We start from the raw sequence: 15,887 nt of genomic DNA, 5'->3' as shown, positions 1-15,887 counted from the left end.
AAGATAAGGGAATAGAAAATGACTGTCGTGTATGGGAGTGAGAGTGTGTGTGAAAGAGAGAGAGAGACAGAGCAGCGAAGGGATGTTGGGGGAGACAAGTGACTAAATAAATGGACAGAGATTTCTTCAGGTGTCTCTCATGCAACTTGCCCAGATTGTTTTAATTCCTCTGACCCTGTGTTAACTCAGTAACTTCTCTCTTGACCTGGTAAATTTTTGTGCTAGAGTTTCTTTTTTTTTTTTTTTTGCATGCATTGTGTATTAACATAATTTATTAGAACACATCCTTGTTGTCTTTTTTTTTCATTTTTATTTTTTTAACATCTTTATTGGGGTATATTTACTTTACAATGGTGTGTTAGCTTCTACTTTATAACAAAGTGAATCAGCTATCCATATACACACATCCCCGTATCTCCTCCCTCTTGCGTCTCTCTCCCACCCTCCCTATCCCACCCCTCTAGGTAGTCACAAAGCACCGAGCTGATCTCCCTGTGCTATGCAGCTTGTGCTAGAGTTTCTTACTATATAGTGAGGGAACTCCCAATATGTAACTAAATAAACTAAATAATAACTCCCTTACCTCCTTATGCTTTGCATCTTTTTACCTCAAGTGCCCCCCACCCAAAACCAGGACTTCACCTCAAAAATGAACACTTCTGAATTTCATTTTCAGAAATGAAACTTTGAAAATGTTCCTACAACCTCTTCACTTGAGGGAGTCAGGAGAACGCCTCTCTTTTTGTATCTGACTTCTGTACCTCCAGCTTGCCTCCTGGAAGTGGACAGCTATGGATTCAAGATGTCTAGACGTTGAAGGGAGCCTTTGCTTTCTATTTGGCTCTGCAAAGTGTTACACAACTCGACTGCCATATTGAATTACTTTCAGCAGTAGAAATTCTTCAGTGCCCCATCTCAGGCCAGGCTTTAATTTGAAAGTAATAACATTTGGGCAAAGCTCAGATGCACTAAGTTGCTGCCGAGGGCTTGGTGGGTTTTGAGGTAATTGGTTTTACTCGGTTGCTGATGCTTCACTTGGACAAATGAGAAATCAAGCTACAGCTCAGTTTGCAGAAAAGCCCGTGTCAGCAGTTTAGTCTGACTACTATTTCAGAGCTTGTTATGTTATTGGCAATAAAATGCAACTAATATACTGTTAATTAATATTGCATCCTACAGCTAATTTGTCACATTATTAATCAGAGTGATAAAGCCAAGGAAAATGTGGCTCACCTTTAGTGTCTTTTCATCTCTTTTCAACACTTGTATTTATGCACAAATACATGTTTTGGTCAACACTGCCAAGTGTTTAGTTGTTCCTGGATGCGTGTATTCTATTTTCAAACAGTAACTTGCCCCTCAGGAATATTCTATTTAGCAAGACACAACTTAAAGTGAAAGGGTAACCATTTCTGATCGTAACCTTGGCTTTGTGCTTCTAGTAATTATCCTTTAATTGCATTACCCTATTTGAAATAGAGTTGTAATTGGAAAAAAACAATTTGACATTCCCTGATGCTTACTCTGACATGCACTATTTGCTTTTTATTCAAATGTAAATTTTCTCCATAATACTATCAAAGAAAGAAAAAAAATTAAGCAAAATTGAAATGTCAGTAGCAATTTCTGACAGGCAGGCAGTGTCATTCACTTGTGTGTCTGGAAGGCAAGACTTTTGGTTCAGATGCAAAAAAAAAATAAAAATCAAACTATGAAATTAGCATGCTCTGAGGACAGGGAGAGACGGATGGCAGCAGCACAGAGCTATCCCTCTGGGATATGTGTCCACTTTGCACAATGGTTTCAAAATACCAAACAAGCTGCCAGCTGTAATTTTTGGATGAATAATCCCTTTTGCTTTACAATGAAAAAATGTTTTTTCTTAAAAACAGAAGGATAATAAACTCAACTCTAGAGTTCTTTTGCCTTGGGTGTCTTGAAGGTGTAACTTTAATTTGGGGCATGTGATATTTGTTAGGCAGCCTCTACAATGGCTCCGATGATTTCAGTCTCCTGATAGTCGCACCCTTTTGTAATCACTCCCCTTCGAGTGTGGGCTGGACCTCTTGACTTTTTTCTAATGAATAAAACATGGCAGAAGTCATGGGATGTCAATTCCAAGGTTAGGTTATACAAAGTAGTGTGGCTTATGCCTTGAGCTTCTCTGTCTTGCTCGCTCCTGGGCTCACTTTGAGGGAAGCCAGCTGCCATGTTGTGACCTGCCCTATGGAGAGGCCATGTGGTAACTGAAGGCGGTCTCTGGCCAACAGCCAGCAAGGAACTGAGGCCTTCACCCACAGCCCATGAAGAACCAAATTCTGCCGACAGTTTGGAAGTGAATCATCCCTCACTTGAACTTTCAGATGAGCCTGCAGCCCCAGCTGGAATTTGACTGCAACCTCAGGGAGACCTTAAGTCAGAGGCACCCAGTTGGGTGGGTGGTAATTGGATTCCTGACCCACAGAAGCTGTGAGATAATAAATGTTTGCTATTTTAAGCTGCTAAGTTTCAGGGTAATTTGTTATGTATCAATAGATAAGTAATACAGGGCAGGAGAGAATGGTTATTAAACAAATAATTTTAGATATGTATGGCTTCCCACATAGTTTGTTAAATGCGATTTTTAAATCTTTATCATAGGTATAAATTATTCACAAAATTTGTGTGAGTTGGAAATGAAATAATGGATACAGGAGTACTCAGAAAAGTTCTAAGTGTACATATATGAAATGACTAGACACTACCGAATGTAAAATAGATAGCTAGTGGGAAGCAGCCACGTAGCACAGGGAGATCAGCTCGGTGTTTTGTGACCACCTAGAGGGGTGGGATAGGGAGGGTGGGAGGGAGATGCAGGAGGGAGGAGATATGGGGCTTATGTATACGTATAGCTGATTCACTTTGTTATAAAGCAGAAACTAACACACCATTGTAAAGCAATTATACTCCAATAAAGATGTTAAAAAAAAAAAGTTTCTTGTAGCTTGGACAATAACTCTCTCAGTCCAGTGTCTCAGGGTAGGATTCATGGTGTAGTGGATTGAACACTGTGTGTCAGTAGACCTGGATTCCAGTCCAGGCTTTTTCACTAACTGGCTGTAGACTTTGAGAAAGCCACTTAAGCTCCACAGGATAAGTAAGTTTTGATCAATGAGAGCAGACGAAGACTATGGGTATAGTATTGAGACTCTTTGGTCAAAAGTGACAGAAATCCAACTTGAAATGGATTATCTCTAAGATCTAATTTAGGCTTAAAAAGATTGATTTTTAGTATTTGTTTGGCTTTTACTAGGTTTCCAACAGAACATGATTGTAATTTTCCTTCACCTAAGAGTCTACTTTTAAGGACATTTGTACATCAGGGTGAGTGGAAAAAAAAAATCTTTCTTGAGAGCATTTAGCCAAGTGAATCAAGTATACATACAAGCACTGAGAAAAAGTATGAGGGCAACGATGTCTAGATGCCAGGCCTGATAGAATCAACTACCAGTGCCTGTTCCTGGTCATCTGATTCTTTTTTTTTTTTTTTTTTAATATTTATTTAATGTATTTGGCTGCACCGGGTCTTAGTTGCACATTGCGGCATGTGGGGTCTTTCGTTGCGGCACGCGAACTCTCAGTTCTGGCGTGTGGGATCTAATTCCCTGACTAGGGATTGAACCTAGGCCCTCTGCACTGGGAGCATGGAGTCTTAGCCACTGGACCAGCAGGGAAGTCCCTGGTCATCTGATTCTTCCACCCAACCTACCTCCTATCACTTAGCCTAGAAGAGGTGTTTTTATTTCAGGAGGTATCTCACATACCCCTGGAGTCTGAATTTTGCAGCTATGACCTTAATGATGTTACAGGAGGGCAAGCCCTGGCATGACCCTGAGAGTAGGTATCTCCTTAAATTGTTCCTCCTTGGCACCTGACTTGCCTCACCCTAGTCCTGGCCCTGTGTCATTTCCTTTGGTCCCATCAAAGAGAATCAACAGCACCACCGTCTTCCTTGTAGGCAGAACAGAAAGCTGCCTCACCAAAGCGTTATAAGAATATTATGAGGTCCCCTGGACCTCAGCATCTCCCTCACTGGCCTTCATCAATATCCCAAAGTCTAAGCATTGGATCACTTTCTAAGGCAAGAAGGTATTGGGAAAAGTACAAAGCATTTGAAAGAAAAAAATACATGTTGAAATTTAGGTTTTGGCAGAAAATAACTGAGGGAACTAGGGAAAGTCAATGAATTGATCTGGGCCTAAGTTTTCTCTTCTGTAAAATGAGGAAGAAAATGTAAGCCTTGTCTTTCTGCATGTGTTATGTGGATCAAGGGAAATACTGATTGAAAAATCATGTTGAAATCTGAAAAGCAGTATGTAAGTGCTGACTGTGATTATTAAGGGTTAATACACAGTAGAAACTAACACAACATTGTAAAACAATTATACCCCAATTTTAAAAAAAGGGTTAATACATAGTTCTCTTAGCAGTAATGATGTTGTCTGTCCAACCCTCAGGGCACCGAAAAGAAGAGAAACAGGTTGAGCAGGCTAGCATTGATGAGCACAGGGTGAGAGCATGGATATACGAATCAGGACTCTTTGATCAAAAGTGAAAGAAATCTAACTCAAAATTGTTTAGGAAAAAGACAAAGGAACTTTCTGAGAGGACATCACACTTAACCTAGAGTAGAAGAAGGGTGGAGCTGATCCTCAGGGAAAATTTGAAAATGGACTCAAATTCAACCAGGACTTCATTTTTTCCTGGGAGAGAATCCTTCTCTACTATGTAGACTCTTCCTCCATATCCTGGGAACCTGACGGGTAGATGCTCCCAGTATTCAAATCCTGTCGCTCCCACCAGAGGAGGCTGATCCTTTCCTTCGTTTCAGTTCTAAACACTCCAGGGAAGGATGCTGACTGTCTTGGCTGATGTCAGATGCCCATTCCTGGACCAACTGATGCCAGGGAGGCAAAATCCCCAGAGGACACATCGCAACTTCCTTTCCCAGACGGGTGGAAACACCTGGGAGTAACTCTCCAAATGTCCTCTGCAATAAGGCCCTGACCAGGTGGCTGGGCTGCCACACAGAGCAGTTTAGGTTGTGTCGTAGCCCCAGCGCCTGGGGAGAAAACCAAATGCCAGGCAGCTGCATGAGAGCGCTTCATTTCTGAAGGAAGTGTACCCCAAAATGTGACAGCAGAAGAAGTCTTGCAAAACATTAGTCCTAATGAGAGGGGATGGGAAAAGTTTTTACTGGGAGAAAGGCTCTGCCTATGCCAGAGAAGCCCTTCTCAGCCCTTTGATCAGAGCTTATGAGGGCAAGGCCCTGGACTGGGATGGGTGACGATTCTATTCTCTCAAAGGTAAAAACCCCTCCTCCTTTCTTTTTTTTTTTTTTTGCGGTACGCGGGCCTCTCACTATTGTGTCCTCTCCCGTTGCGAAGCACAGGCTCCGGACGCACAGGCTCAGAGGCCATGGCTCACGGGTCTAGCCGCTCCGCGGCATGTGGGATCTTCCCGGACCGGGGCACGACCCCGCGTCCCCTGCATCGGCAGGCGGACTCCCAACCACTGCGCCACCAGGGAAGCCCATTCCTCCTTTCTTTTTGATGGAATGGAATGAGAAACTCAACTCGGCAACTCATGTGAATGGGAAAAATGCAAAAAATACAACCTAGGAGTTCTTTCTTCAGACTTTAAAGAAAATATCGTCCTTTCCAATGTTGTTGGTGGCATATTTCAAACTGGATTGTAAGTGTAGAAGGACTTCAGTTCCCTCCATGACCTATTGCCTGGATGTGTAGCAGGCACTGAACCCACTCCATCCCTCCTGCCCAACGCTGCCGGGGTAACCTTCCTCAAACCTGCCTGCTCTAATCCCCTCCACTGCCTGCCACTCCGCACCTGGGCACCCAAGACTCCCCACGCTATGGCCCCAACCCCCTTTCAGGTTCATCTCCTACTTCCACTCCAGTCTGTAAACATAGACCTTGGTTGCTCCAACTGAGGCTCACCTCCAAGCCCAGGTGTGGGCTGTTTTCTCTGCCTGGAATGCACTGCCTTTTGAAACCTTCCCTGTTTGTCCTTTATGAAGCCTTTCCCAGTAACCCCAAGTAGATATGACTTCTCTTCTCCAGAACTCATGGATTGTACCTCCTTACAGCACTCACCACACTCTGTCTCAAGTAATATTTGCCCTTGTTTTGTTTCATTTTCCCAGGTGAAAAGATCCTTCAAAGGAGGTATAAAAAAAAAAATGGTGGTAAACACATATATTTGTTTACTACGTGTGGATACTGCTATGTATTTTATGTTATTTAAGCCTCATAATAACCCTTCTTACAGAGAGGTTTAGCAACTTGTCCAAGGTCACACAGCTAAGCCAGGATTCAAACCCAGGTAGTGTGCCTCCCTGAGTCCATGCTCCTGACGACAATTACACCATTTCTCTGGAGGCAGAGGCACATTTACTGTGAAGCCAGCAAATCCCTTTCCAAGGCAATGTACTTAATTTATATTTATAATTTGGTATTCTTTTCCTTAAAGAGGCCCTGAAGATTGTATTAACTTCAGGTTCTATAAAACTGGATGGAAATACAATGTGTTATTCACCTTTGAATTCTCTTAAATCTTGTTTAGTAACGATGATCATCATATAATCACAGTGATGATGGGTCCAAGTCTTACAAAGAGCATTTACAAGGCATTTTCAGCCATCTCACTGGATAGTTGTAACAACCTAAAATCTAGGCATGGCCAGTGCCACTTCTACAGATGACAAAACTGACCTCAGAGACACAAAGTGATTTTGCCTAAGGCCACCCAGCTAGTAAGTGATGGAGCCAGAGCTGAAGCGCAAGTCTTCTGATCCCATCTGTCATGCTTCCTTCATTTAGGCCTTTGCTGCCTGTGGGCTCTGAGAGCCTTTCCAGTGCTTAGCGGTGAGGCTCCTCCCCACGTCTGCCCAGGCAGACCCATTTGAAAAGCACTCCATCACATGCAACAATTATCTAAATTGAAGTTGTCCATCCTGCCTTTTAAATTCTTCTCCAGATAATGAACCTTTTCAACCAACACAGGGTGCTTGATGTTAATCACAGAGAAAAGCAAATTCAATCTATTCACCTTAGAATAGACAGAGTCTAAAAGGTATAGGAATTGCATTTACCTTCCAAGCCCTAATCTTGATAATTTCTTCAAGGAAACTCCTTCGACTGCCTGTCTTCAAGAGACTTGCAAAGCTCTCAAGCAATTGCTAAGTGATACTAGAAATACATTTGCTTGTATCTAGAGATTTTTGGTAAGTAGCCTATAATTTATCTCTCTGCATTACAGAAGGCCTGGAGAAAACCTTCTATATTATATAGAAGCCTTCAGCTTTCACAGCTGATATGTAAACATACTCTCAGACTAGAGGAGCCCTGGATCATTAGCAACGTCTAAACACTGACCCTGGAGGAATCACTCTACCTCCATTCCCAAGGACGTGCCAGCTCTAAATGCCATACAGGAAAGTACCTCCACCAGCAGGCCCTTGTCTTCTTCCCCAGACTTAAGCAGTCAATGAAAAAGAGATAAGCAAAGGCAGAAATTGAGAACTCAGTCTCTGCAGTGAGGCCAGCCGGGGTGTGACCCCAGCTCTGCCCCTTACCAGCTGGGTGGCTTATGCAAATTTATTAACTTCATTCATTGAGTCAACAAATACTTGCTGAGCACTTATTCAATGCCAGCCAGTGTTCTAGGTACTGAGACAAAGGAGTGAACAAAACTGTCTCATGGAGTTGGAGTTTCCCTTTGTCTGCAAAATGGAAACAACTGAAGCACCTAGCTCACAAGGTTGTTTAAGGATGACAACTCAGCATGGGACTGGCTCAGGCTTACACTATAAAAAAAATAAGAAAACATTTTTAACCTTGATCCTAGATATTTAAAACATTCGGGGTTGTTTGTTTATATTTTGAGCACTCCAAACCCTGCATTTCAGAAAATTCTTGAGGGATTTCCCTTAATGGGGAACGTAGAGAAATAGTTTCTAGAGCTTTGGGCCAGGAATTCCCTGGCAGTCCAGTGGTTAGGACTCTGCACTTTCACTGTCCAGGGCCCAGGGTTCGTTCCCTGGTCAGGGAACTAAGATTCCACAAGCTGCAGGGTGCAGCCAAAAAGAAAAGTTAGAGCTTTGGGCCATACGGTTGGAAACTGTGAGGGCAACATGAGGGTTAAGTACACTTGGTAAACCCAGCCATGGTCAGAACTTGCTCAGGTGGCTGTTGCATAGATATTCACAGGGGCTCTTCATTTCCAGTTTTATTCTGAAGGGATTCTCCTAATGTTATTTTTGCCTCTGGAGTTTCTGTCTGCCTAGAACACAATTTAAAAGTTTCAAATGAAACATTTACCTAAATCCCTGACACTGTGGCTCCATTTCCTTTCCTCTTGCCCTGCACGTCTCAGTGGCAAGGGTTGAGTTGGACGGCCCAACCAAGAGATCCTCACTCCTGCCCAGATCTGGTACCTGTGCTCTTCTTTGGGCCTCTCTGTGATGTACCAGAACCCAAGACCATGTGCTGGCCCATCCCTCCTTGGTGCATAGACACAGGCTCAGAATCACTCTGTCCCTGACAGTCAAGTGGGCTGTGCTTTTCTCCCAATACCAAAGAATCACACTTTCCTTCCTTTGTCTTTTTATCATTGGGAATCCATTTGCCAGTAGGGTCTGGGGTCCATTTCCTTGCTCCAAATTTTTGAGATGGGGTGAACAAGAAGCAAAGTCAAATCTTATGAGAGAGTCAATATCAACTATTTTTTTGCCTAAAGGAAGGCAGCAAGAAAAGAGGAGAGGAAGGGAGAAGAAAAGAAAGAAGGAAGGAAAGAAGAGAGGGAGTGAAGGAGGGAGGGAGGAAAGAAGCAAGGAAGGAAGGAAGGGAGGGAGGGAGGAAAGAAGGAAGGAAAGCTTAAAGAAGCTAGGGCTAGAATTAGGTAACTACTCATCTATTCTACTTCCTAATAATAATTATTATAGTTGATGGAACTTCCTCTTTACCAAGGACTGGGCTAAGCTAAGCAAAGTTTTACATACATCATCTCACTCAATCGTCACAGCAACTGCACAAAGTCACCCCTACCCCATTCAATTATTTCCATTTTAAGGATGCCAAAACTGAGGGTCAGAGTTGTCAAGAGACTTGCCCAAAGTCCTTCAACTTTGACCATAAAAGCCATGAGCTAGATGCTATATCTTCTATGTAACCAGGATGGGTTACAAATCATTAGCCTCAACGACTTCCACTACCTTTTTGTAATGCTACATTATCATTATTATAAGAGTAATAGTGTTTAATATAGGAAATTTGAAAATTGTACAACATATGATAGAAAAAATTTAAAAATGACATAAATCAAAGATAAGTTCTATTAACATTTTGGAGTCTCTTTCATTCTGTTTTTCTGCTTTTTAACAAATTTGAAATTGTACTGTTCATTTTGTTTTGTATCCTGCCTTAAAAAAAATAATTAACACTATGTTATGAGTATTGCCCCAAATCATTAAAAATTCTGCAAAAAACTTATTTGGTTGCATTATATTGATACATAAATATTATACCATCAGTTGTTCAACTGTTTCCTCCTTATTGGAAAATTAGTTCACAAATTCTGCTGTTATGTGCCAAGGATCCTTGTACAAAATCTCTATTTTTAGGCCCCAGTGGCAGCCATGTTTGTCCTTTAGAGGTGATTTCCCTCTGACAAGTGTCATCATTTACATTTTCTGGTTGTTTAGTCATGATGCCCTCCGTAGGTCAATGGAGCTGATACATCGTACCTCCTGGGCGCTGGGGTGTGAGGGCCCAGACCAAAGGCCAAGAACAGGCAAAGTAGCTGGACCTACAACTACTCCCCTTTGGTGCTGCTCTTGTCTCAGCCTGGTGCGGACTTCCCAGGGGAAGCAGGGAGGAGCAGAGTGGAAACAGCAGGGAGAGCACACCTGGGGTTGCTGTCCTGTCCCTCTGAGAGCTCACTACAGGCTGCCACAGAGCCAGCTCACCTTGGCCCTGCCTTGGCACCCATGGACATCACCCGGTGGGGTCCAGGCTCTGGACACTGCACTTCCTGCAACCCCTAGGCCTTTGCCTTCCTTCTTCTGCAGCAGACTTCCTACCCATTAAAGAGAAAACAGAGGACAGTGAACAAAACACTTCCTTTTATTTCTTTTTCCCTTCCTTCATTCCCCAAACCTATTCTTAAGTGGCCAAACTCACTTCCTCAGTCAGAGAAGAAAGGAGGGAGCTGACTTCTTTCACTGGGGGCAGGGAGAAGAAAAGGAAGGGAAGAAGGTAGAAACGCAGCTCTTAGAATACATTACCAGTTTTACCTCTGGCTTTGTGATTTCTTCCCTAAAGTCTAACTTTTTTATATTTTAAATTATTTTACTCAACAAGATTTATTGAATGTGTAGTACGTGCCTATATTTAATGCAATGGAGAAGAGAAATGACCAAGGCTCATCTTTAAAAAAAATTCATGTCACTTTGCTCAGATTGGCTACTTATTCAAAAATTTAGAATATTGCCTATATTAATTTTCCTAGATACTAGAAATGTCAAGTGACTTACTAATAGAGTTCTAAAAGTCTTGGACCAAAGTCTCTAGCCATTTTTATTTTACGTTTTTCCCTTTGTGCCAGAGTCTCCTGTTTCGGATTGCCAAATTTAACAAATAAGAACACAGGACACTCAGTTACATCTGAATTTCAGATAAACAGATACCTTTAGCATATTTTATGCAGCAGCTGTAAGTATGTTCCAAATAGTGCATGAGGCATAACACAAAAAAATTATTTGTTGCTTATCTAAAATTCAAATTACTGGGGCCTCTTGCATTTTATCAGGCACTTCTATTTCTATTGAATAAGAAATTGCCATTTATTATGCATCTGTATTAACCTGGAACATTTAATCCTCACAACATCTCTATCAGGTACTTACCACTATTCACATTTCACATGCAAGGAAATTGAGGCCTCTAGAAACCAAATAATCGGTCTGAAGTCACAAAGCCAGGAAGTAGTAGAGACAGCATTCAAACAAGTTTGTCTGACGCCAGAGCCCATGTTCTTTTCTCTGGATTATAAATACTTATAGTTTAAATATTGTCTAGGTCTGGAATGTTCCACTGCAATCTGTATTTCAATAGAATGTTTGATTTCCAGTTGAAAGAACAATTTATATAAAGATGAGGTGGAAATTTTTCTCCTCTCCACGTAGTATTTAGAAGAAACATTTTTTCTCCCAAACCACTTAAGCAAATGGCACTTCAACTCTACTTTAAGAAATTGTTTCTAAATGTAGACCTTATCCAAAGCAAGTGGACGTTTCACTGTAAGTTTGTAGTAAAACATCGCCCTCTTCTGGACATACGGGCATCATATAACGGAGATGGATACAAAGGGTTTTTAAAAGTTGGAACAAAAGTACAATTCAGTTATGTGCCCAACTACACAATGAAAAGCTGTTGTTATCACTTATCAGGTGTATATCTTACTCTTCAAAGTGACTCCTCAGAATTGAAGCAGAAAGACATTTTGGGACTGACCAGGCAATAATTTTCTATCCATTTTTTATGGAGGTGGCTGAGTGCCGGGGATAGAAGTAGGTAAAATCTTTAATTTCAGTATACACTTTAAATAACCTATAATAATACCTAACTATAATAATACTTAAACTATCAGAATCAAATAGCTCCAACGCATCCTGAATAGGAAGAATTTCACATACATAAGATGAAAGGAGAAAGAATATAGTGAATATAGGTTGGCATTCGCACTTTGGTGTCAAATAGACTGCATTTGATTCCCTCTCTTCCATTTATAAGCTATGTGACTTTAGGCAAGTTATTAAATTCTTTAAGCCTGTTTCTTCATCTGTTAAATCATAATCATAAAAGTAGCAGCTTAACTAAAATAAGCCAGATAGAGAAAAACAAATACTGCATGGTATCACTTAAATGTGGAATTAAAAAAAAAAAAAAATCAAACAGAAAGTGGAAAAGTGGTTGCCAGGGGCTGAGGGGCAGGGGGGAAGGAAATAGGGAGAGGTTGGTAAAAGGGTACAAACTTTCAGCTATAAGATGAATAAGGTCTGAGGATCTAATGTAAAACATGGTGACTATTGTTGATAACACTGTATTGTATAGTTGAAAAAAAAAGCAGTTAAGTAGGCCTGGTGGAAAGATGAAATAATACCTAACAGAGGTAGCTCAGTGCTAAGAATTAGACTCTTACGTATAAACTCATATTTTATGATTAGGTCTGCCCCAGTTATTAATTGTATAGAATCAGCTATTTTAAGTTTTGAAGCACAAAAGCCAACAATGTGGAAGTATAAAACCAGTTTCTTCTTTTGAAGTGTCTTTATTTTTACCAAAGCTTTGGCTAACAGCAAAGATTTAACAAACCAAATATTTCTCTAAATTATCCAAATTTTAGAGGTGAGCTGTATACTTTTTCAAGGAAATCAAGGATATCCATACAAAGATGTTTTGGAACAGAAACCTCAGAAATATGTGAACCTATGAAATTCATGGCAAAGATAATCTATACTTTGTTTTACCTAATTTCAAAACTAAAAAGGAAGTAAAAAATACATCAAAATAGTAGAATGTAAAAAAAGAGGAAAGCATCTAAATATTCCTACCATAAATGATTAAGAATATCCAGCTATCTAAAATACTATCAAATATCAGAAAGTCACTATACAGTTAATTTTCTGGCACTATTATCATTGGAAGTGACATATAGATGATGTTAAACTATACTGAGTTAGTTCTCTTTTTTTTTTTTTTTTTGCGGTACGCGGGCCTCTCACTGTTGTGGCCTCTCCCTTTGCGGAACACAGGCTTCGGACGCACAGGCTCAGTGGCCATGGCTCACGGGCCCAGCCGCTTCGCAGCACGTGGGATCTTCCCGGACCGGGGCACGAACCCGCGTCCTCTGCATCAGCAGGCGGACTCTCAACCACTGCGCCACCAGGGAAGCCCGAGTTAGTTCTCTTTTGTCTGGTGGAACCACTGCCTCACATTCTGCCTTCAACCACGGAGAATTAAATGGCCTGTTAAGGGCAGAAGGGAAGAAGAACTAGAGCTGTTAATACTTAAATCTCACTTTGCTAGCAGTGTACTATAAATCACAAATTTGAGGCAATGATCTACCTTTAATTTCCTGAAAAGTTAATTAATTCAGACCCAGCTATTAAAAATTTTTGATCATTTAACTTAGGACTGAGTTCCAACTATGGAACACAGGATTACAGAGAGAATGCTTCAGTGTAATTTTCAAACACTCTAAGTGCCTTAAAAGCAAGTAATACCAACAAGAATACCAAACACTGATATCTTAGTTATAGGTCTCTTATTTTTATTATAGAATTTCAGACCCTAGTGGCAAATTACCACAGTCTATGCTACATTTGTCTTTTAAAGGAGGTTGAGTCCATAAGAACTATAGAGTGAGAAGATTCTGCAAGAACTTGGAGTAGAAATAAAGATGTGGCTGAAGGTCACAGCTGCTTGCTCTCCTTCCTTGAAATATATACACATTGGGCTTCCCTGGGGGCGCAGTGGTTGAGAGTCCGCCTGCCGATGCAGGGGACGCGGGTTCGTGCCCCGGTCCGGGAGGATCCCACATGCCGCGGAGCGGTTGGGCCCCTGAGCCATGGCTGCTGAGCCTGCGTGTCCGGAGCCTGTGCTCTGCAACGGGAGAGGCCACAACAGTGAGAGGCCCGCGTACCGCAAAAAAAAAAAAAAAAAAAAAAAAAAAAAAGAAAGAAAAATATACACATGTTCCAAGGGCATGAATTTTAAACAGGCCATTTTACCCTTGAGCTCTGGTGGTCTTTATCCTCAGATGAAAAGAGCTAACTCTCCATCTGGTCACCACCTTGTATTCACTTAATGTCCAGTCATAGGAAAAAAGACAAAATGATTGCCCCGTGTAATCGAAAATTCCTGCGTTGACTTCCGACATTAACTGGATCCAGGGACTCAAATCCTGTCTGTGTGTTTTGATGTTTGGTTTCTGCTTTTACCCATGTTGTTTTCATTCTAAGGCAGATTCTTCTTAGGTGGTATCCCAATTAACCACCAACAGGTCCAGCCTTAAATCTACAAGCTGAGCAGCCCTCATAGAAAAACCTCTTTTTTTCTAGTCCCAGCAAAGCTGATGTTTATTGGCTTTGACTGGCCTTGCTAACCACGTATCCACCCTTAAAATACTAAGTCTACAGAGATGCTGCACTCTCAAAGGCCGGAGCTGGTGATGTACCCACTCCTGGAACCAGAAGGTGAGGTCTATTCCACCTGAACTACATGGGCTGAGTATAAGGGTGATGCCTCAAAGGCAAATTTCAGTCTAACACCGAAAGGGGGAATTGATATTGGGCATGCAAAACACTTGAGCTTTAACGGGAGTGGTAGAGACAAAATAAAAATAAAGAAAAAACCCAAAGCAGATTCAAGAATGTTCCGAGGGGGAACCAAATGGATTTAATAATATGAACAGAAGAAAGGAGTCAAAAATGACTGAGCTATATATTCGTTGACTCCTCTAAGGAGAGATAGAGAAAAAAAAAATTAGTGAAAGGTTTATACTCTTTGATTTAGAGCCAGGACCTTTCTGGGTACCAATTTGGAATGGAGACTAATTAGGCTATTGTATTAGTCAGGGGCCAGGCTTCTCCAGAGACACAAAAGCAAGAGGACGTGCATATACATACACAGAGAGAAAGATGTATTTTAAGGAACTGGCTCGGGACTTCCCTGGTGGCACAGTGGTTAAGAATCCACCTGCCAATGCAGGCGACATGGGTTCGATCCCTGGTCTGGGAAGATCCCACATGCTGCAGAGCAACTAAGCCTGTGTGCCACAACTACTGAGCCTGCGCTCTAGAGACTGCGTGCCTCAACTACTGTGAAATACCTGCACAACAACAGCTAGAGTATATAATATTTGACCAAAAAGTGGATACCATCGCCTAGCCAAGTTGACACATAACATCAGCCTACTTGAATTCTGAGTGATTCTCACACTGAGCCAGAAGGGTTGGACTCCCAATGCTCAGGCCAAACTCAGACCAGTTAAATCAAATATCTGCAGGTGAGGCCGAGGTAAAAGTATTTTTTGATAGAGCAGTCATTCTTCAAGCATGGTTTCCAGACTAGCGACTTCAACTTCACCTGCAAACTTGCTAGAAATGCATTCTCTGCCCCTACTCCAGACCTACTCAATCATTAACCCTGAGTTTAACCCTGGCCCTGTAGTCTGTGGTTTAACAAGCCCTCCAAGTGATTCTGAGGCATGTTCAAATTTGAGCACCACTGGTCTAGAGTTCTCCAACGATACAAAGCTAACACAGGCAGGAGCATAACATTACACCTCCACTCTCTCTTAACTAGAAGGGCAGACGTAATTAGTAAGACTCTTTGGGTGAAAGAGCTATCTCCTCATTAAGGATTTCTTAAGTAGTGGTGTTTGTTGCAAGGATACATATGAAAATAAGAGGGGTCTTGACTGTGTGTGGCCAAGCTGCACTGAGATTGGGTATTTTCGAGATACAACAGATGTACTAATCTGACAGCAGCTCTGGTAACTCAGTGACAGCTTCACCAGTTGTTGAAGGTATAGTATGTAGGTACAGAACCCTTGTGTTCCATTATAGTGTCTTAGCTATTCTGTCATTTCACCTCTCCTTATACAAACCGAATTTTTCTACTTTATCTTCTGTTTAAACTCCTGAGAGAATGATTGGCTCAGTTAATCACTTTTACCATTTCGGCAGCGTTTCCTTAACATTTGCCCAATTTAAAAGCTCTGCTGTCCAATATGAAGACTGGCTTTCCTTGGGTCAGGTCTCTCTC

The sequence above is a fragment of the Grampus griseus genome (genome assembly GCF_964374135.1).
Source record: "Grampus griseus genome assembly, chromosome: 8".
In the NCBI taxonomy this organism is placed as follows: Eukaryota; Metazoa; Chordata; class Mammalia; order Artiodactyla; family Delphinidae; genus Grampus; species Grampus griseus.
The sequence above is the reverse complement of the archived record's forward strand: the minus strand, read 5'-3'. Positions refer to the sequence as shown.